The 22,659-nt window shown below is 44.7% G+C and overlaps 1 protein-coding gene and 1 long non-coding RNA gene across 16 annotated transcripts in view; both read left to right on the forward strand.

Moving 5' to 3' along the window:
* Nucleotides 1-22,659, forward strand: part of SERGEF (secretion regulating guanine nucleotide exchange factor) — a 241,368-nt gene that overhangs the window by 183,470 nt on the left and 35,239 nt on the right. The gene's annotated exons all lie outside the window — the stretch shown is intronic.
* On the forward strand, nucleotides 14,417-22,002 carry LOC146405351 (uncharacterized). The gene is made up of 2 exons (XR_014837235.1): nucleotides 14,417-15,016; nucleotides 19,776-22,002. It is a non-coding gene; the product is annotated as an uncharacterized LOC146405351 (long non-coding RNA).

Consider the following 22,659-nt stretch of genomic DNA (forward strand, 5'->3'; position numbering starts at 1 on the left):
AGAGTCTGTGGTGGACCAGGTGCTCAGTCAATGTTTCTTTCCTTCCTCTAGTTCCCCCTCTGACTTCTCATCCAGTGTTCTTCCCACCCCCTCCCATTTAATCCATTTAGAAGCTGAGGTCATGCTGAAGTCCTCTCCGTAGCGTTCTCTCTCAGGCCCCACCCCCCTACCCCCACACCCAGAGGCCACTTCAAGTGTCTGATCTGAGCTGTCGGTCTGATGCCGCCTCTTTAGTCTTCTGCCAGTTCAGGAAACACCATCCTTTCCTGGCAGGCTGTGCCACACCTCTGACATTTGCCCTGGGGCTGTGTCCTGGAACGCTAAAGCCTGCCCTGGCCTCTCCAGCCACAGGGCTCTCCCCTTTCCTGACTTTCTCTAAGGCCAATACAGGTTGTTTTCCTTACTTTGGCATCTTGCCTGAATCCTTCATGTTGTTATGTTGTCTTTCACCTACGCTAGTGACCTAGAACCCAGGTCTCCTGACTTCCAAGCACCACGTCCTACAGCTTATTACTTAATGTTTAAGAAGCATAACCCTGTCTTTGGGGATCCTCAGAAATGTATTTATTTGGATCTCAATAAATGTGTTTTTATTTAGCACCTGCCCTCAGCCAAGCCCTGTGTTAGACTCTGGTGTGGCAGGGAAGGAGGCAGGCAGGTCTGTCCTTTCTGGAGCTTTTGTGGAGCACACATTCTAGGATCAGAGGTAGCGAATAAAAAGGTAAAGTAAATTGGTAAAGTGATTGTAGATTTTAGGTGCCATAAAAGAAATAGGGCTGGGGGATAGAGAGTGCTCAGAGGTGTTTTGTGCACTTTGGGTAGGAAGGTCGGGGAAGGATTCCTTGAGGGGGCGACATTTTGAGCTGAGATCTCAAAGGCAGAGCTGGGGCAGGGGCCTTCCAGGATGAAGGAGCAGTGCACCAGAGTGGGAAGTGGCAAAGACAGAGGCAGGAGCTGGTGACTGTTGGGCCCTGGAGGCCACAGAGTGTTTGCATTTTTTCTAGAATCAGTAGGAAGCCACTGAAGGCCTCTAAGCAGAAGAGTGTCAGGATCTGAAAGAAAACTAAGGGGGGCTAAGTGGAGAATGGATTGGACACTGGGAACAGGGAAGCAGAGATACCAGTTAGGAGGCTGTTATAATAGCCCAGGAGAGTTGACCATGGCCTGAACTGGTTATGACAGTGGAGACAGATACACATTAGTTTGTGCTTGTGTTGAAGTTAGGACAGTGAGGCTTGGTGAAGGATTGAATGAAATGGTCCATTCTGCTCAATCTATTCAGTACCCAGTTAGTGTAAATCAAAGTGATACGGAGCGTCAGTTCCTAAACGGGTCCAGGGGGCAACAGACATCTGGCAGTGGTTATGCTAGAGAGGTGACACACCTGATCGGATGGCCAGATGTACCTCTGCAGGTTTGCAACGCCATCGTAGAGGCTAATTCTTACATCTCTGAAAGACAGCTTGGAGAAGTGAAAAGGGGAGATTTCCAAAGAATTCTTTCATGCAGCAGTACAATAGCAAGTGCCTTATCTGTGGCTGGTATTCCGCTGGTGGTGAATAAGATGGGACTCTGCTCTTTAGGACCTCCCTTCTCTGGGGGGACCTAGAAATGCAAAAAGACAAATCTCGGTAAATCAGGATAATGGCAAAGGGACAAATAAGGGGATGTGGGAACATGAAGGAGAGAGCTTTTCACAGGGAAAGTAAGAGAAATCAGGTATCAAAAGGGAGTAAGGAGAAAGAGCGTTCGAAAAGGGAATAGCATTTGCAAAGGCCAGAATCCTGAAAGAGAGAGGTTCATTTAAGACACAGAACACAGCTGAGTGTGGCTGGGCTTTAGAGTGTGTGGTGGGGTGGTGTGGGCTGCTGTGTAGGTCACTGACTACACTGCAAAGTGCCATGTGTGCCATATTGAGTGTATTGGACTTAATCCTTTAGACATCCGAGAACCGATGGAGGTCTTCAAACCAGGGTCTCAAGGCTGGAAAGCAAATAGCTGCCCCATAGATGGCCAGTCAATAAAATCCCCATTTCCTACCATGTTTGGATGCAGCCGCAGAAACGTTCTCAACACAGCTCTCCAGGCAGTCACTTCCAGGCAAGCAGAATTGGCAGGGGAGGAGGCCTATTTGCCGTTCCCGAAAGAAGCTGAGTCTGTGGATAAGTTTAGAGAGAGAAGTGTTCTAGGATCAAAAACTGCCTTTTACCGTTATCTCATCAGCCTCAAGTAGAATTGGCCTACATTGTGTTAAGACACAGAGGACAGTCTGAGAGAATCCAGCATCCCTGCTGTTGAGGAGAGAGTGGCTATTGGGCTGGTGGGAGAAATAACAGTGTAGTCTGAAGGAACATACTTCAGTGTGGTCGTGGTTGTATGAATCCCAAGGGGGCAGTGCTGAGCCAGAAAGTACCAGGCTTTCAAGGAATTCTGGTCCACTCACGCTTGGATGGATGCTTCTGATCTGTAGGGAAGTGCAGTGTTTTAGTACATGCAAGGCCTCCTTGTCCAACTGAAATTGGTCCTTTTCCCCAGGAAGCCCCTTTGAAGAGGCCATGTAGCTCCTTTGAAGAAGGTACAGTGTCCTGAGCTGAGGAACCGGAAAGTAACCATTAACTGAGAGTTTAGTGGTGACTGTGATTGTCTTTGCCAGTTCCAGATCCCGGGCATCCAGCAGGGACCTGGCTGGCACACAGTGTGTGCTCAGTGGTGTTTGTTGAATGAATGAACTAGGAAAAGAAAATAACCAGCCAATCAAACATCCTTCTAATCCATCTAATCCCAGCTCTTGAATTTCATTTCTCTTAGCCATGCAATGACCTGGTTGGTCTCTAAGGCCCTTCACGTTCTGCTGTCCTAGGATTCTAGGATGATGACAAGAGTGGTTCAGAGCAAACCAAGTCATCACTCATATTTCTGATATGCCTCAAATTTAATCAGAGTAAAATAGCAAAATCAAGCAGTACTTTACAACATCTCAGATATGCCTTCTAAAAACAGAACCTGCGTCTGTCTCTGAGTTGTGAAGAAAATGTATTAGGTTATATTAAACAGCAAGATTGTCCTTTTTGTAGGAAAGAAAATGAATTAAATCTTGTCTTCCTGACTGGGGATTTTAATTGGGATTTGAGTCAATTTGATCTGAATTTGAGCATCCATCCAGAAAACATTTATTGACATCTGCTATGAGCAGGGCTTTGTGCTAAGCATGTGGGAGAGAGGAAGATGAACAAGACACAAGATGTACGAGAGCCTTCTAGGCAGAAGCTGACAGTCTAGTCAGAGTGATAAAACATATACACATTTGACTATGACCCCAGGTTGACAGAGAATCAACTGCCATTGGACTAGCGGAGGTCAGAGAAGGAAACCGCTTCAAGTACATCATAGAGGCAGGAAGACTGCCTACCTACCACACCATGCAGGGGCTCAGAATTCCCTGAGCCACCATGGCCGTGAGGATGTGCTCTGGGGCTGCCCAGAGCTGGTTAGTCTGCAGCCACCAAGTCAAGCCCCTCAATCCAAGCTGTGGTTAGCAGGGAAAATCACCTCAGGCACCCAGCCACTGGCCTTTGTGAGCAATGGGTATGCCACACCGCCAGGCTCTGTGGCCCTTTTTTATGGCTCACATCCTTGGGGTCAATTCAAAGAAAAAGTTGTTCACTGCAGCAGGAATTCATATTTTTTCTTTTGCCCATGTTAACCCTTTCTGCTGTGGCTCCCACTGAAATGCAAGCTTTAACTGAAATGGGGGGGCCTGCTCTCTGACATTCATCTGACACTTACTTGACAAACCTTTCTCTGTGCCAGGCCCTGTGCTAAGTGGTTAGGAGACTTACGTAGGCCCTGCCCTCAAAGAGCTGACAGAAGGACACAGGAGTCCAGGGAGAACTGCACTGCAGCTGTGAGAGGGCAAGTGAGGTGGCTCACAGTCAGAGGAGAAACAGTTTGCCGTTAGGCTGGAGGCATACAGGGAAAACCTAAAAGAGATCCACGGGTTTGAGACCTTGGAATATGTAGGCATCATATACATTGAAGTGTAGGGTGTAGTAGGTGTTCTAAGATAAAATAATGAGTTGGAGTTCCTGTCGTGGCTCAATGGAAACAAATCTGCCTAGCATCCATGAGGACGCAGGTTCGATCCCTGGCCTCGCTCAGCGGGTTAAGGATCCAACGTTGCTGTGAGCTGTGGTGTAGGCTGCAGATGTGGCTCGGTTCTGGCGTTGCTGTGGCTCTGGCGTAGGCCAGCAGCTGTGGCTCTGATCAGACCCCTAGCCTGGGACCCTCCAAATGCTGTGGGTGTGGCCCTAAAAAAAAAAAAAAAAAGTTGGGGCCTGTCAGAGTGGATTCAGCCTGCTCTAACAGGATACTATAGACAACAGCTTAAAAAACACACATTTATTTCTCACAGTTCCAAAGGTTGGAAGTTCAGGATAAGGGTGATAACGTGGTTGGGTTTTTAGTGCAAACCTTCCTTCTGGCTCACAGATGGCCTTCTTGCTGAGAGCAAAAACTCTTTTCTTATCAGGGCACCAATGCCATCACGAGGGCTCCATCCTCATCACATAGTTGCTACCCAGAGGTCCCATCTCCAAACACCATTACATCAAGGATTAGTTTCAGCATAATGAACTTCAGGGGGATACAAACATTTAGTCCATGGTAGGGCCAGATTATAGAGCCCCTCCTGACATGTTCTAGCATAACACAATTGTATATTCAATTCTACAGGCAATAAGTTGTCACTAATAATTTTTAAACAGGAGTGTACATAAAACCCTAGCGTTGGAAAGGACTTCGGCGATGACCCAGTGCAGCCCTGCATCCCACACAGAGAATGAATCCCAAAAGGAGAAGTTGCTCACCCAAGGTCACACAACTAGTTAATGATGGAGTTGGAGCCAGGGCCAGCACCAGAACCAGATCTGCTGGGTTCAAGGACAGTGGCCTTTGGCCCTCAGTGATGAGATGCGCACTAGGGGAAGATTAATGAGCCTTTCTAGTGGAGGTAGGTAGTGGAGGGAAGGGAGAGGCAAGAGTCAGGTAGAGCTTTGGGAGGCTTTTGTATAAAGTTTGAATGGAAGGTAACACCTGAGGTCTTTAAGGGCCTTGGCTGAGGGCTGATGGGGTGGGGGGCAGGGGAGCTAATGGGGGAGAAACACAGAGGCCCAGCCACTGGGGCTCGGGTGTGGAAGCCAGTGGGAGAAGTCTGCTTGGACTTGCTTCATCTGCTGTTCTTTGCTGAGTTGTCCCATTGGTTCCATTTGGTAAATTACCTCAAGGTGGGCAGGAGGGAAACATATGCAAAATAAGTGCATCGTACACCTTTAATATTTCCTAACTTGATCCCCTTTATAATTTGTTTCCTTTGGGTCCCTCTTGCCTAGAGGGCCTGGTCCTTTTCCAGAGCCTGGCCTTCCAGGCTCTAAGTCCTCAGCGGTGTTATCTGTTACCAGCCAGCAGCCTGGCTTCGTGGTTTTACGCATGGGATCCTGGAACTGCCATCATCATCTCAGTGTCTCCGGTTTCAGGTTTCCTGCCAGGCCCTGTGAAGATGCTGTGCGTGTGACTTGCCTCCCATCCCATGACTCTAGGTTTGGAACCAAAGCCCTTACATGACCTCACATCAGACACTGAGCTACTGACTCCTGGCCTGAAGAAGGCCCTGGGCCGAGACCACCTGCTTCAGAACCCAGGAGCATGAAAACGCAGATTCCTGGGCTCTCCCTTCCACCTACTGAATCTGAATCTCAGAGAGGGGGCCAGGGATCTGTATTTAGACAAGTGTGCTGAGTGATTTTTAAGTGCCTAAAGGTTCAGACTCTACCTTAGATCACTTAATTTTTTTTTTTTCTGGGCTGCATTTTCTTGTTTGGAAAACGAGGAAATTGTGCAGTTTAGTGTGAAAACAGAAAAGTACTCGGGAAAAAATGCTGAAAGTTTTATATATATTTATGAAGTTTATATGTGTATGTATAATTACTTCATATATTACTAAGTTTACACTCTTGGGATCAAGAAAGTTGGAAACATTTCTCAAGACCAAAATACACTGAAAACTGGTAAAAGGTCTGAGTGCTCACATCCGGAGCGTGTCTGCTTCCCAAGCGAGTGAATATATGAATGAACACCTCCAGGGAAGATAAACCCCGAAGCAAGGCCATTAAGCTTTCTCTTCAATATCCTCCACATCATGCGTTCAGCCAGCATCATTCACTGAGTGCCTAATATGTGTCAGGGCACTGCGCCAGGATGAGAATATAGAGATAAATAAGACATGGTCCCTGACCTCAAGGGGTTGGAGATCGATATGGAGATAAATGTTCAGTAGGATATGATAAGCACTGGCTTCGGGGTGGGTAGAGGGGTGAGTATTTCTGCTCTGGCAACAAGAGTAGGAACCAGCTGTCAGGGAAGGTGTCACCAAGGAGATGACCCTGGAGCTCCGTCTTGAACACAGGTGCAATTTTTCCAAGAAGGGAAGCCCCTTTCATGGTCCTTGTCACTCCCTATCTGCCTTCTTCCATTCCATCAAATTCTCTCATTGGTTTCTTTCCCTCCTCCCCCATCTAAACCAATCTTAGAGATGCGGTGTCCTTGGCTTTTTTCTTCTTCACTGTACCAAGACCTGCTGTCACTCTCAGTCAATTCTTAGGTATAGTCATAGATGCTGGGGTTTAAAACAATGCTTTTAAAAAAAAAAAGAAAGAAAGAAAGAAGGGGGTGCAGTTTGCATTGCTACCCCAAATGTTTTCATCTGAAATGATTTTTAAGCTCTATTGGAGATGTGTTTGTTTGTTTGCCCTTTACATCAGCCAGCTGATAGGACAGGTATTGTACTTGGTTGGTTGTTTTTTTTTTTTTTTTTTTGAGGGGAAGAGGATGGGTGACAGCCCTTATTATTTTACTGAATAAATAATTACTAGGTTACTTCTCTGCGGAATGGCCTTCTTAGTGTTTTAAGGTAGAGCATTTCTAATTAGGGTAATGAATTAGACCCTAAAGTGAGATAACCCTTCCAGATTTACAAAGTGTCCTGACCCTACATGTCCTTCCCACTCAAAGGTGACTCCCCAAACCCTCAGCCTCAGCCTTGGCCAGCACTAAGTAGAAGGTAGAAATGCAGAATCTCAGGTCCTACCTGAGACCTGCTGAATAAGAATCTGTATTTTAACAAGCTTTCCTGGCAATTCACATGTACAGTAAAGTTTGAAAGACACTATGAAGCTAGTAGGTGATCGCCATTTTTTTAAGATTTTTATTTTTTCTATTATAGTTGATTTACAATGTTCTGTCAATATCAGATGTACAGCAAAGTGATCCAGTCATTCATATATATATTTTTTCTCATGTTATCCTCCATCATGTTCCATCACAAGTGACTAGATACAGTTCCCTGTGCTATACAGCAGATCTCATTTTTATACACTCCAAATGCCATAGTTTGCATCTATTAACCACAAACTCCCTTTCCATCCCACTCCCTCCCTCTCAGCAACCACAAGTCTGTTCTCCATGTACATGAATTTGTTTCTTTTCTGTAGAAAAATTCATTTGTGCTGTACATTAGATTGCAGATATAAGTGATATCATATGGTATTTATCTTTGTCTTTTTGACTTACTTCACTTAGTATGAGAGTCTCTAGTTCCAGTCATGTTGTTGCAAATGGCATTATTTTGTTCTTTTTTATGGCTGAGTAATATTCCATTGTATATATGTACCACTTCTTAATTCATTCACTTGTCAATGGACATTTAGGTTGTTTCCATGTCTTGGCTGTTGTGAATAGTGCTGCAATGAACATAGAGGTGCGTGTATCTTTTTGCATGAAAGTTTTGTCTGCATATATGCCCAGGAGTGGGATTGCTGGGTCATATGATAGATCTATATTTAGTTTTCTGAGGTACCTCCATACTGTTTTCCACAGTGGTTGTACCAATTTACATTCCCTCCAATAGCGAAGGAGGGCACCCTTTTTTCCACATCCTCTCCAGCATTTGCTGTTTGTTGACTTGTTAATGATGGCCATTCTGACCAGTGTGAGGTGGTACCTCATTGTAGTTTTTATTTGACTTGCATTTCTCTAATAATTACTGATGTTGAGCATTTTTTTATGTGCATATTGGCCATCTGTATATCTTCTTTGGAGAAATGTCTATTCAGATCTTCTGCCCATTTTTCATTTGGGTTGTTGGGGTTTTTTTGCTGTTGAGTTATATAAGTTGTTTGTATATTCTAGAGATTAAACTCTTTTCAGTTGCATCATTTAAAGCTGTTTTCTTCCACTCCGTAGGTTTTTTTTTTTTTTTAATGGTTTCCTTTGCTATGCAAAAGCTTGTGAGTTTGATTAGGCCTCATTGGTTTATTTTTGTTTTTATTTCTGTTCCCTTGGGAGACTGACCTAAGAAGGCATTTGTAATGTTGATGTCAGAGAATGTTTTGCCTATGTTCTCTTCTAGGAGTTTGATGGTGTCTTGTCTTACGTTTAAGTCTTTAAGCCATTTTGAGTTTATTTTTGTGCATGGTGTAAGGTGTGTTCCAGTTTCATTGATTTACATGCCACTGTCCAGTTTTGCCAGCACCACTTGCTGAAGAGATTATCATTTTCCCATTTTATATTCTTGCCTCCTTTCAAAGATTAATTGACCATAGGTGTCTCGGTTTATTTCTGGATTGTCTATTCTGTTCCATTGGTCTGTATGTCTGTTTTTGTACCAGTACCATACTGTCTTGATTACTGTAGCTTTGTAATATTGTCTGAAGTCTGAAAGAGTTATGCCTCCTGCTTGTCTTTTTCTTTCCTCCTCAGGATTGCTTTGCCAATTATGGGTCTTTTATGTTTCCATATAAATTTTTGGATTGTTTGTTCTAGTTCTGTGAAAAATGTCATGGGTGATCCCCATGCATTGATTAGAACACTAATGTCCAGACAGATTAAGGAGTTTGCCCAAGATCACATAACAAGTAACAAAGCCAGGATTCAAGCTCTGGTTTATCCAATTCCAAGTTCAGTGCTCTGCCCACTGTGCAGCTGTGCTTCTTTGTACTATATTAATTAAAGAACACTTCTTCAGTAGTTCATGGTCAATGAAGAGGGGGAAAGATATTTTCTTAAGATACAAATATGTCTCCTTGAGAGCTACAGGAGACAAAGAGGTTCAAAGGGGAGCTCACACACTGAGCATTGGCTTTATTAAAGGCACGTGGACAAGCAATGAGCCTTGTCTCCATTTTACAAATGCTAAGAATTCCTTAGCATTTTACTGAGTGTAACCAACCTGTGAAGACTCAAGGAGGCAGGGGTTGAAGGAGGTATTTAAAGGTCTGATACTAGGACTCCTGGATCAGAGGTCAAGGAATCAGAGAGACTGAACATTTTTTTCATCCTTGAAGTGGGATCTTCTTTCTGAATGAGGCCAGCTACTTCTTTTTTTTTTTTTTTTTTTTGTCTTTTTAGGGCCACACCAGCGGCATATGGAGGTTCCCAGGCTAGGGGCCCAATTAGAGCTATAGCCGCCAGCCTGTGCCACAGCCACAGCAATGTGAGATCCAAGCTGCATCCAACCTACACCGCAGCTCAAGGCAATTCCAGATCCTTAACCCACTGAACAAGGCCAGGGATCAAACCTGCGTCCTTATGGATACTAGTCCGGTTTTGTTAACTGCTGAGCCACGACGGGAACTCCAAGTATGAGGCCAGCTTCTTCCTTGACTAATCAGGTTTGGTGGTTTCCCACTTCTTCTGAAGACAGGAATTCAGGCTTCGGTCACTTGGAGCTCTTCTTGATTTATGAACAACTCTGTCTCGTAGAGTAAAAGTGGTTTTCCCGAAGAGGAAAAAATAGCTTAAGAAGGCCTTGAAGAATCGAGATGACAAAATGTATTATTTATAAGGGCCTAAAATAAGTGCTGGATCCTCCACTCAAAGTGAGCAGGCGACAGCCAAGCACTGTGTGGAGTGGAACCCGGCTGACTCCAACTAGATCCACGCAGCAGGCTGGTCAGCCCTGGCTCTGCTCAGCATCCCAAGAGTCATTCTCAGGAGGTGACTCATGCTGCCCATTCAGGGCAGCCCATGCAGCTCCATCCAGATGGGCCCCAGCTTACAAGAGAGTACAGTAGGATCAGTTAAACAAGGTAATTCTTGAAGGAGAAAGGGGGAAATGCAGTGAGAGTTTATGGATTGGTGGGAATATACATGCACACATGCACACACACCCCATTTGTAAGATCATATTGAGTTCCTGACTTAATAATTCAAGGATACAGTTTTGTATTGGGAGCAAGAAGGATAGGAATAGATCCAGGGTATCTCAACCTCACCTTCACTTGCTCCTGGTTCTGTAAAGGAACATGTAGCTGCTGGTGACACTGGCCATGCCGAATAGGTTCCGCTGTATCCAGGTAACAGCCACTTCCTGCTGCATCACAGGTTTTTTGTTTGTTTGTTTGTTTTTGCTATTTTAGAGCCATACCCATGGCATATGGTGGTTCCCAGACTATGGGTCTAATCAGAGCTACAGCTGCTGGCCTACACCACAGCCACAGCAATGCCAGATATGAGCTGCGTCTGTGACCTACACCGCAGCTCATGGCAACGCCAGATCCTTAACCCACTGAGCGACACCAGGGATCAAACCCTCAACCTCATGGTTCCTAGTCATATTCATTTCCGCTATGCCATGATGGGAACTCCATAGGTCTTTGTTTTTTACTCAAGGCTCGGTTGATCACTCTTAAAGAACTTAAAACAATTTCTGTGTTTTAAGAGAATGTTTACAAACATCTCTCCTACAATAGGCCCTCCTTCTTTTGAAACAAACTCAGGGTCTCTAAGTCTACATTTTGTCCAGTGGGGAAGAGGCAATGTCCAGGGGTCTCAGATCAACAGCCAATATTACCGAAAACCCTTTTCCCTGTCACTTATCCCTTGACTCTGCCATAATACCTTTGTTACTGGGTGCTTGTGATAATGACTTAGCTCTGAAGACCTTTCCCCAAATGCATTTGTTCAGAGACAGCAGGATTCAGGGACAGAAGGGATGTTATTGAAAAATAGAAAGTGATGCCAAGAAACTTTTTTTTTTTCTTTTTTAGGGCCATACACGTGGCATATGGAGGTTCCCAGGCTAGGGATCCAATCAGAGCTACAGCCGCCAGCCACAGCCACAGCTGCAGTGACAGCAACGTCAGATCCGAGCCGTGTCTGCAACCTACACCACAGCTCATGGCAACGCTGGAGCCTTAACCCACTGAGTGAAGCCAGGGATCGAACCCACATCCTCATGGTTCCTAGTCAGATCTGTTTCTGCTGCGCCACTATGGGAACTCCACCAAGAGACCTTCTTTTTATTTAAAGTGTAATTGATTTATAATGTTTCTTCAAGTTCTGTTGTACAGCAAAGTGTACACACATTTTCCTGTGCTGTACAGTAGGGTCCCATTGCCCATCCACTCTAAATATAAGAGTTTTCATCCAAAAAACCCCCAAGATGCCCATCCATCCCACCCCCTCCCCTTTCCCCTGGGAATCCCAAGTCTTCTCTCCTTGGCCATGATCTGTTTCTGTTTTTTTAAGATAGCATCACCTGTTCTGTATTTTAGATTCCACAAATAAGTGATGTCTTATGGTATTTGTCTTTTTTCTTTCTGGCTTACTTCACTTAGTACGAGAGTCTCTAGTTCCATCCATGTTGCTGCAGATTGCATTGGTTTGTCTTTTTTATGGCTGAGTAATATTCCATTGTATATATATATATCACATCTCCTTAATCCATTCATCTGTCAATGGCCATTTAGGTTGTTTCCATATCTTGGCTGTTGTGAATAGTACTGCAGTGAACATAGGGGTGCATGTGTCTTTTTCAGTAAAAGTTTTGTCTGCATATATGCCCAGGAGTGGGATTGTTGGGTCATATGGTAGCTCTATATTTAGTTTTCTGAGGTACCTCCCTACTGTTTTCCATAGTGGTCATACCACTTCACATTACCACAAACAGTGGAGGAGGGTACCATCTTCTCCGCACCCTCTCCAGCATTCGTTTTTTGTTGACAGTTAATGATGGCCATTCTGACCGGTGTGAAGTGGTACCTCATTGTAGTTTTTATTTGCATTTCTCTTGATTAGTGATATCAAGAATTTTTTCATATGCCTGTTGCCCATCCATATGTCTTTGGAGAAGTGTCTATTTAGGTCTTCCGTCCATTTTTCAATTGGGTTGTTTGTTTTTTTTGTTATTGAGTTGCACAAGTTGTTTGTATATTTTGGAGATTAGGGCCTTGCATCATTGGCAAAGATTTTCTCCCATTCTGTGGGTTGTCTTTTTGGGTTCTTTAAATGGTTTCCTTTGCTATGCAAAAGCTTTTGAGTTTGATTAGGTCCCATCGGTTTCTTTGTGTCTTTATTGTCATTATTCTAGGCGGTAGATCAAACAAGATGTTGCTGTGATTTTTTTTAATTGAAATATAGTTGATTTTAATATTGTGTTAGTTTCTGGTATACAGCAAAGTGATGCAGATGTGAGTGTGAGTGTATGTATTCTTTTTTCATATTCTCTTCCATTATAGGTTATTACAAGGTATTGAATGTAGTTCCCTGTGCTATATTAGGACCTTGTTGTTTACCTGTTTTGTATATAGTAGTTTGTATTTGCTAATCCCAAACGCCTAAGTTATCCCTACCCCACCCCTTCCCCTTTGGTAACCGTAAGTTTGTTTTCTGTCCGTCAGTCTATTTCTGTTTTATAAATAAGTTCATTTGTAACATATTTTAGATTCCACATATAAGTGATATCATATTTGTCTTTCCCTGACTTACTTCACTTAGTATGATAATCTCTAGATCCGTCTATGTTGCTGTAAATGGTATTATTTCATTCTTTTTTTATGGCAAGTAGTAGCCATTGTGTATGTGTGTATATATATATATACACCATTTCTTCTTTATCCATTCATCTATCAGTGGACATTTAGGTTGCTTCCATGTCTTGGCTGTTATAAATAGTGTTTTTGTGAACATTAGAGTGCCTGTATCTTTTCGAGTTAGAGTTTTCTCCAGATATATTCCCAGGAATGGGATTGCTGGATCATATGGTAACTCTATTTTTGGCTTTTTAAGGATCCTCCATATTGTTCTCCACAGTGGCTGCACCAATTTACATTCCCACCAACAATGTAGGAAATTTCCCTTTTTTTCCACACCTTCTCCAACATTTATTATTTGCAGATTTTTTAATGATGGCCATTCTGACAGGTGTGAAATGGTACCTACCTCATTGTAGTTTTGATTCGCATTTCTCTGATAATTAGTGATGCCGAACATCTTTTCATATGCCTCTTGGCCATATGTATGTCTTCTTTGGAGAAATGTCTATTTAGGTCTTCTGCCCATTTTGTGGTTGGGTTGTTTTGTTTTTGTTATTGAATTATATGAGCTGTTTGTATATTTTGGAAATTCAGCTCTTGTCAGTTACATCATCTGCAAGTGTTCTCTCCTATTTTGTAGGCTGTCTTTTCATTTTGTTTGTGATTTCCTTTGCTGTGCAAAAACTTTTAAGTTTCTATTAGGTCCCATTTAAAAATTTTGCTCTTCTGTTGCTGTGGAAGACTGACCTAAGAAAACATTGGTGTGATTTATGTCAGAAAATGTTTTGGGAATTCCCGTCATGGCACAGTGGAAATTAATCTGACTAGGAACCCTGAAGTTGTGGGTTCGATCCCTGGCCTCACTCAATGGGTTAAGGATCCGGCGTTGCTGTGAGCTGTGGTGTAGATTGCAGACATGGCTCGGATCCCGAGTTGCTGTGGCTGTGTTGTAGGCTCGCAGCTGTATCTCCAATTGGACCCCTAGCCTGGGAACCTCCATATGCTGCTCTGTGGCCCTGGAAAGCCAAAAAAAAAAAAAAAAAATTGCCTATGATCTCTTCTAGGAGTTATATGGTGTCCTGTCTATATTTAAGTCTTTAAGCCATTTTTTAGTTTATTTTTGTGTATAGGCAGTCATGAGATTGTGCTCTGGGCTTCAGAGTGATTACAGTTCTGCTCTTACCAGTAGAACAATAGGCTGGGATTTGAACAGAGGCTGTAGCCTTCAGAACCCTCTTACCTGTCTCTAATCCTTCCTCTGCTTCATCCTCTTCTTTCTTACTCTTTAAAATATCTCTTCTGGGGTATGGTGACTACACTGTGGGGGAGAAATGCTTTCAGTAGCTCTTGCTGTATTTGGAGCTTGCTGTGTGTTCTCTTTTGCCTGATGGCCTCCTCCCCAGCTGTAGGAGTTCTCTGTGGTCTTTGGGACTGATGCAGCCCATGGCAGCATCACCTGATATTAATTCAGGTTGTAATCTCAAAAGTCTTCCAGTTTCCTACCATCAGAATGGTTATCCCTGCAGTGCGGGGCACCTATCAATAGACTCGGTTTACCTACACGCCCTGGCAGTGCAGGGAGCCCTCAAGAAAATGGACATCTGACCTTCCTACCACTGCAATTCAGAATAATAAAATCTTAAGATTAAAAGAAATCTCAGCATTTAAAAATCCAAGTATCTGGAGTTCCCATCATGGTGCAGAGGAAACAAATCCTACTAGGAACCATGATGTTGTGGGTTTGATCTCTGGCCTCACTCAGCGGGTTAATGATCCGGTGTTCCCGTGAGCTGTGGTGTAGGTCGAAGACGAGGCTCAGATCTGGCATTGCTGTGGCTGTGGCATAGGTCAGCAGCCCTAGCTCTGATTAGACCCCTAGTCTAGGAACCTCCATATGCCCCGGGTACGGCCCTAACAAATTAAAAAAAAAAAAAATTCCAGGTAACTACTCAATATTTGAATGAGGCACAATATAGAAAGACAAGGTAAGGAGTTCCCATTGTGGCTTAGTGGGTTAAGAACCCGGCTAGTAGTAGCCACGAGGATGCAGGTTTTGATCCCTGGCTGCTCTCAGTGGGTTTAGGATCCGGCATTGCTACGAGCCACAGTGTAGGTCAAAGATGCGGCTCAGATCTGGTGTTGCTGTGGCTGTGATGTAGGCTGGCAGCTGCAGCTCCAGTTCGACTCCTAGCCTGGGAACTTTCATATGCCTCAGGTGTAGCCTTAAAAAGAAAAGAAAGAAATATGTGATATAGTGAACTGGTTGGGTTTCAAATCTCATCCCCATCACTTTCTAGCTATGTCGTCCTGGCCTGGTACCGGATCCCTCTAAGCAAGAAATGCCTTTTAGAGCCATGCTATAGAATAAAGATGATGTAGCTACAGTGCCTATGTATATGATGTGCTTGCTGAGTAGTGGGTAATATTATCATTATCCTGAAAACCAGAGGCTTTCAAACTTTTACCTGCAGAATATCTGAGTTCTTTCATGTGTTTTGCATCCATATGGTTTTTAGACCCTTTACCACCCTGGTTACTTTATTATTGTTGTTATTATCATTATTACTATTTTTAATATGCTAAAATATACATAACAAAATTTACAATTTTAAGTGTACAATTTAGTGGCATTAGGTACATTCACATTGTTATCCAACCATCTCCAACATCCATCTTCAGAACTTTCTTATCTTCCCAAACTGAAACTCTGGACCCATTAAGCCATAACTCCCCACTCCCTCATCCCTCCAGCCTGGTCACTTTTAATGGCATGCTCCCAGTTCTTCAGTGGCTTTCTTCCTGCCATAAATGAGGCTTGGAAAGAGCCTCTTGGTAGAATTTTCCTTGAGTTTTACACATTCCCACTGGGGAGCCCGAGAGTTAAAGATCTGTGTCAGTTGCAGCAAACTTGGGGGATTGCAGATGGTTACAAAATGGATGTCAATACAGCTGCTGTGCATGGAATGGATCTGCAAAGAGCCTTCCAAGGACTGGTACACTCTTTCCAAAAATATCCAAGGATGTGGCTTGGCGTAGCTTTGTGGAGAAACCAACAGTTTTTGAATCCTTCAATAGTAGTTACCTCATGGTGACGATGAAATGAGATAATTCATGTCAAGTGTGTGATACAGCGCCTGGAACAGATAAGGCCTTTCCGTGGGGGCTGCTGTTACTATTAGTGTACTATGGCAGAGATCTTATGTATAATGCTTTGGTACTTAATCCCCATAATAAGTAGACATCAGCTTCATTTTATATGAGGAAACCAAGGCTCTGGGCTGTCAACACCCCTGAAACTACAAAGCTAGTAAGCAGCAGAGTAGCAGAACTGGGACTCAGACCCATGCTCTTTCTCTCCTAAGATGCCACCTGTTGTGATCTAAGAAAAGAACTCTATGGGTGAGTCATATTGACTTCATTCTCGGTATTTCATCTTTCCATCTACCCTGGCATTTTTCTAAGGTCCTGTCTTCTTGCTATTTCTTCTCAAAGTCATGCACCTGATGTTGAAGCTGCAGAGCTTTCTGAATTTACTAGTCCCCATTCTCTGCACCATCTGAAAGTGATCACTCCTGGTCTTCAGTAGCTCTCTGCTCTAGAATAGGAAACGGAAACCATACATGTAAACCATGGAACTCTCTGGCTTTATTGGATGAACATCTAAGTGCTAATGCACTGTGAATGGAATTTAGAGCAATCATTGCAGTTTTGATCAGGAAATAGTGCGCTCTAGGACGTTCAAGTCACCTGGCTGGAATTTTTTTATTTTTGGCCACACCCACAGCACGTGGACGTTCCTGGGCCAGGGATCGAACCTGAGCCACAGCAGTAATGATGCCGGATCCTGAACTGCTAGGCCACCAGGGAACTCTCCCTGGCTGGAATTTGTTCAGAAAAGAAAACACTTACATCTGACTTCTATGAGTGACTAGGATTTGTTCTCCCTTCAGAAAACAGGACCAAGACACTTTGTTTTGTACTTTGTCGTGGCTACCAAGGAAGCTCAAAGCCAGCTTGAATGCTTAGTCACACACAGCATGTACATAAACCCCCAGGGCTGACATGTTTGATCCTCCTTTTCATGGTTTTGAATTTCCATTTCTATTTTATTCACAATATTATAGGAATTCCCTTGACAAGAGATGAGTTTAGGATAAAGTAAATCAGTGAAGATGGTAGATGCCTAGAGGTCAAGGCATTGAGTAGATAACCAGTAATCTATGCCTAAGAAGTGTGGGCCCTTTGGGAAATGAGCAAGCTGAAAGTGAGCTTCTCACTCACAAGAACAGTCCCACTTCTCAGAGCCTGGGAGCTGCCACCAGGATTGAAATCCCTGCTCTCCTGTGTAGAAGAATTCCCAATAATTTATGAAAAGGCTCCCCACTTTGGGAGCTGGAACTTAGCTTCTCATTCCCTGAGCTTGGGCTCTGCTTGCTGACATGCTTCCAAAGAGTGGACCATGGAACAGGGAGTGATGGAAGGGAGAAAGCCTTTACAGCAAAGAAACCTGGCCAGCATTCCCGTGGTCAGGTAGTGGCAATTGGCATCATCAGTGAGAAAGCCTGTTGACACCGTGTGCCTTTGATATGGCATGGTGGGAAAGAGCCTCTTCCTCTCCCAAACCCATAATTCCAGCCTAACCATGAGTAAAACCTCAGAAAAGCCCAAACTGAAGGGCATCTTACAAAATACCTGATGTTCTTTTCAAAACTGTCAAGATCAGCAAAACAAGGAAAGTGAGAGGAACTATAACAGACCAGAGGAGCCGAAGGAGACCTGACAACTGAATGTAGCGGGGTGTCCATATCCTGGAGCAGAAAAAGGACATTAGGGAAGAACTCACGAAATCAAAACAGGGTGTAGCATTTAGTTACTAGTAATGTCCTCATGTTCGTCTCTTAGTTATGACACGCATACTCCCATAATGTAAGATCTTAATAATAGCATGGCGTTCCCTTGTGGCTCAGTGGGTTAAGGATCCAGTGTTGTCACTGCAGTAGCTCTGGTTACTGCAGTGGCGTGGGTTCGATCCCCAGCCCGGGAACTTCCACATGCCTCAGTGTGGCCAAAACAACAACAACAACAAAGAATAATATGGGCAACTTGGGGAGGGATATTTGGGAACTGCCCTGTCTTTTCAGCTTTTCTGTAAGTCTGACACTCTTCTACAATTAAAAGTTTATTAAAATCAATCCCTGCTCTCCTGCTCACTCCCCGTGTGACTTGAGCAAGTCTCTTCAGCCTGCTGGGCTCAGTTCCTCGACTATGCAATGGGTGACAGCACCTTCACTGCAGGATCGAGAAAAGGCTTCAGTGAGACAAGGTGGGACAGCACTTTGGAAGCAGTGTCCCCACATTGTGGCCTGTCCTGCCGTGCCCCCTCCTGCCTCTGCAGTTCCACACAGAGGTGTCCCCCCAGGCTGCTGCTGCTGTGGCTCCCAGCAGGGCCCAGCCCCTGGAGTCCCTTTAGAGCCAGAACTCTGTTCAGGAAGCTGCGCCCTCACCTCTCTTTGACAGGTTGCTCTCGGGGACTAAGATTGCATTTTTATTTTCATATCTCACTTCATTTTACCCCCCTCGAATTTAGTTTTTCTCTTCAGGAATCGGCATATGACTCAAACTGCCAGTTCTAAATTTAGTATTGCCTGTGATACGGAGAATGCATTTAGTGCTGCCGAGGATATGTATTTGGAAATGATGGTTTTATTTACCACATCCAGTAATTCTGACTGCCTGCTGGGTTCTTTCAGGAAAGAGTTTGTCATCTCCTTTCCTCCTAATGATGAAATGTTGCCGGCTCAGGTCCCAGAGGCCCAGCCTGGGCCAGACGCTGGTGACTTGAATCTCGGGTTAATTAAACAGTATCATCCCCAGGATTCTGCAGTCATGAGTTCTCTCCAAGCCTTGTGTTTGGAGGCAGTTGGGAAACAAGGTCTAAAAAGGGCTCATGGACTCTTTGGAGCTTGGAAGCTTATTTCTGGGCTCCAGGCTGATAAGATTTGCCCCTCTTCAGGGCTGGAATATATATGAGGGCAGGAAGTTCCACAGGTATGGAGCAGGTGCACTGACCTCTGGGTGCTGAGGTTATAAAAGTAAATCACAGGCAGCTCCTGCCTTCTGAGATCTACAGCTCATTCCTTTATTCCAAAAAAATGCATTAAGCTTCTGCCATGGACCTGACACCGTGGGCTAATTATTAGGGTTATAACAGTGACCCCATCAGAGAAAGTTTCACTGTCCTGAAGCTTGCTTCCTCATGTACGTGGTTTGTCTGGCTCCGACGTAGAGCAGGAATGAGGGCTGACATATGATGTTAGGTAGCTAGCAATGGGTATTTTTTCCCTGAGTGCCGTGGGAATAAAGTACCACAGTCTGAGTGGCTTTTACAACAATGGAAATGTGTTTTCTCCCAGATCTGGAGGCCAGAAGTCTGAAAATTAGGTGTCATTAGGGTTCTGCTCCTTCTGGAAACTTGAGGAGGAAGTTTCCTCTTGCTGCTTCTGTCTTCGGGTGGCTCCAGGCGACCCTTGGCTTGTGGATGCAAACTCCCATCTCTGCCTCTGTTTTTACACAGCCTTCATTCTCTGTGGGTCTGTGTCTCCTTGTCTGTACCTTATAAGGACACCTGTCTTTGGATTTAGGGCAGGAGGGTCTCATCTTAAGGACCTTAAAGGTACATCTGCAAAGGATCTAGGAGAGAACCGCTTCTTTGCTTCTCCCAGCCTCCGGTGGCCATTGGCAGTCTTTGACCTCACTCCAGTCTGCCTCCATGGTCACGTTACCTCCTCTTCTTCTCTCTGTGTGTCCCTTTGCCTTTCTCTCTCTCTCTCTCTTTTTTTTTCTTTTTTTTTAAGGGCCACACCCACGGCATATGGGGTTCCCAGGCAAGGGGTCGAATCGGAGCTGTAGCTGTCAGCCTACACCACCGCCACAGCAACATGGGATCTGAGCTACATCTGCGACCTACACCACAGGTCACGGCAACACCGCATCCTTAACCCACTGAACAGGGCCAGGGATCGAGCCCACATCCTCGTGGATGCTAGTTGGGTTTGTTACCACTAGGGAACTCCATGCCTTTCTCTTAAAAGGACACTTGTGATGGCACTTAGGGCCCATGGTCATAATCCCCCATCTAAAAATCCTTAATTTAATCACATCTGTAAAGATTCTCTCTCTAAATAACGTCACTTAAGAGGTTCTGGGGGTTAAGACGGGGACGTACCTTATGAAGGGCCACCCCGCCTCCCACCCCACAGTACAAGAGTCTAAGGCCTGTGTATATTCACCCTGTAGCTAGATTTCATTCTCATTTCCACGTGAAGACACTAAAGAGAAGAGAAATTGATTCACCCAAGGCCATTCAAAAAGGAAGTAGCAGAACCAGGAATGGAAACTTGGAGTTGTCTGACATTGAAACCCATTCTTTTCCTCCCAATAGCTTCCTGACCAACCAGAATTTTTGAGAAATCCCCCCTTTGGTTTCAAACACAAATAGCCATTGGGGAGACCACACCAAGCTTAACGAGTCATTAAGATCTAGTGAGCACTGGCCCAAGGGAACTGTTAGGCTGAGAGCAGCCTTTGTGGAGATGGACAGGCGGTTTGTAGAAGGGAGGGGAGTGGAAGCAGAGGGCTGGTAGTGAAGAGAGAGGCCCAGAGCCCAGGGTCAGGGCAGGGATACCTACTAAATAAAGGAAATAGCACCTGAAGGAGAAACGGACCATGCTGTGCCATCTTAGCATTTTGCCCAGCGCCTTCTCTGGTTCTTTGATGTGCAGGGCGCCTTTCTGCTTGTCTGCAGCTGGGGGGGTGGGGGGGATGGATCTCTGGCCAAAGACTCTCTGCTTACAAGGTGGAGGGAGAATGCATAGGGAAGGGCTCTCTGGGTTTGAGTCATTTGTCCCCCTGACATTTCCGAGCCAGGCCACGAGTGAGGCACCAGGGACACTCAGAGATGAGCAGCTGTGGTCCTTGCCTGAGGCAGAGTGACAGAGTAGAAAAGATGGAGAAGCAGATCCCACGCTACTTCTTTCACTATGTGACCTTGGACAAGGTACTTTACCTCTGCAAGCACTGTTCTCTCATCTGGGAAATGTGGGCTTTTTGGAGACTTAATGGAGATAAAAATGAAAAGTGACTGGCACAGCCTTGGATTATAATAGGGCCAATGGATGTTACCTCCCTTTCATCAAAACCCCACGCTTCAGGCCAGAGCAGTGGTTCCCAAACTGTAGGCTCTTGGCATCCAGAGTATAGAACAAGGCCCCCAGACTCTTCTGTACACCTACATGAAGCATCGTTTTCAAATATATATAGACAGTGTCATGGTGACTCAAATATAGTTACTTTTACAAGCTTTACTGAATTCATAGTGACTTTGTCACTAAATGTTGCTTTGATCAGTGTGTATGGAAGGATTTTGAAATTCTCTGATATTAAAAAGGAGTCATCCCACTCAGATATGTTGTCAACCACAGATACAGTGCGGGAGACAGATTTGTAAACTGACAAATCAAATTACACACGACCAGTGCTATTCCAGAGCTATGTTCTGTTTCTACAGAAGCAGAGAGAAAAGCTAGACAAGCTGCCTGGAGAAATCTGGGAAGGAGGAGGTGACCTCTAGGCAAGGCTTTCAAAGATGAATAGGAATTTGCCTCATTTGGGGAGCAGACATTACAGCTGTAGACAACAGCAAGTTAGAAGGCACAGAGCACAGGTGGTGAGGCTTTCAGTTTTGGTGGGGGTGAAGGGGAGCAGGGCAAAGGCCAGAAAAGAAGATCCGAGCTGCCTCAAGGCCAGGCCTGAATGCCGTGCTGGAGAGTTGAAGATGACTGTAAGCCGGGGAACCAGGGAAGGGTCTGAAGCAGAGAAGCAATATCAAATCGGCCGTTTAGAAAGACCACTGCCTTGATGGAGGATGGAGCTTGGTAGACCTGTAAGTTGGAGGGCTGTTGAGGAGCATGCATGGGGCTCACAGCAGAGTCAGAAAGCACAAGGTTTCAGGAGCGACGCAACCTGGGCCCAAATCTCAGCTCTGCTCCCTGCTGGATGGATGATCCATTTAGTCCCTCTGCTCCTCAACTTCCTTTCCGTAAAATGGGCATCAGAGTATAACTGTTTATAGAAACTATTAGGAAGATTAAATAAGAAAATGTATTTCTCAGAATATTATTCAGCTTTAAAAAGGAAGGAAATTCTGAAAAGGTGTAATAGGGGTAAACCTTGAAGACCTTCTGCCACGTGACTTAAGCCAGTCATAAAAGGCCAAATGCTGGGTGATCCCACCCTTGTGAGGTACTGAGAGTAGGCACACTCAGAGAGACAGCATCGTAGTTGGCAGTGGCTGAGGAGGGGGAGGAAAGGAAAGTTATTGCTCATGGGGGACAGAGTTTCACTAATGAAAAGATATGAAGGTTTCTGGAGATGGATGGTGGTGACAGTTACACCACAGTGTGAATGTTCGTAGCACTGCTGAACTGTGCACTTAAAAATGGTTAAAACGGGGAGTTCTTTGGGAGTTCCTGTCGTGGTACGGTGGAAACGAATCTGACTAGAAACCATGAGCTTGTGGGTTCAATCCCTGGCCTTGCTCAGTGGGTTAAGGATCTGGTGTTGCCGTGAGCTGTGGTGTAGGTCACAGACATGGCTCCGATCTGGCTTGGCTGTGGCTGTGGCATAGGCTGGCAGCAACAGCTCTGATTGGACCCCTAGCCTGGGAACCTCTATATGCTGCTGGTGCGGCCCTAAAAAGACAAAAAAAAAAAAAAAAAAAAAAAAGCTGGCCTCA

Source organism: Sus scrofa, chromosome 2 (assembly GCF_054392235.1).
Source record: "Sus scrofa isolate SSC_HxYL_T2T_F1_AM1 chromosome 2, Sscrofa_HxYL_maternal_Yorkshire_Landrace_v2.0, whole genome shotgun sequence".
Lineage (NCBI taxonomy): Eukaryota > Metazoa > Chordata > Mammalia > Artiodactyla > Suidae > Sus > Sus scrofa.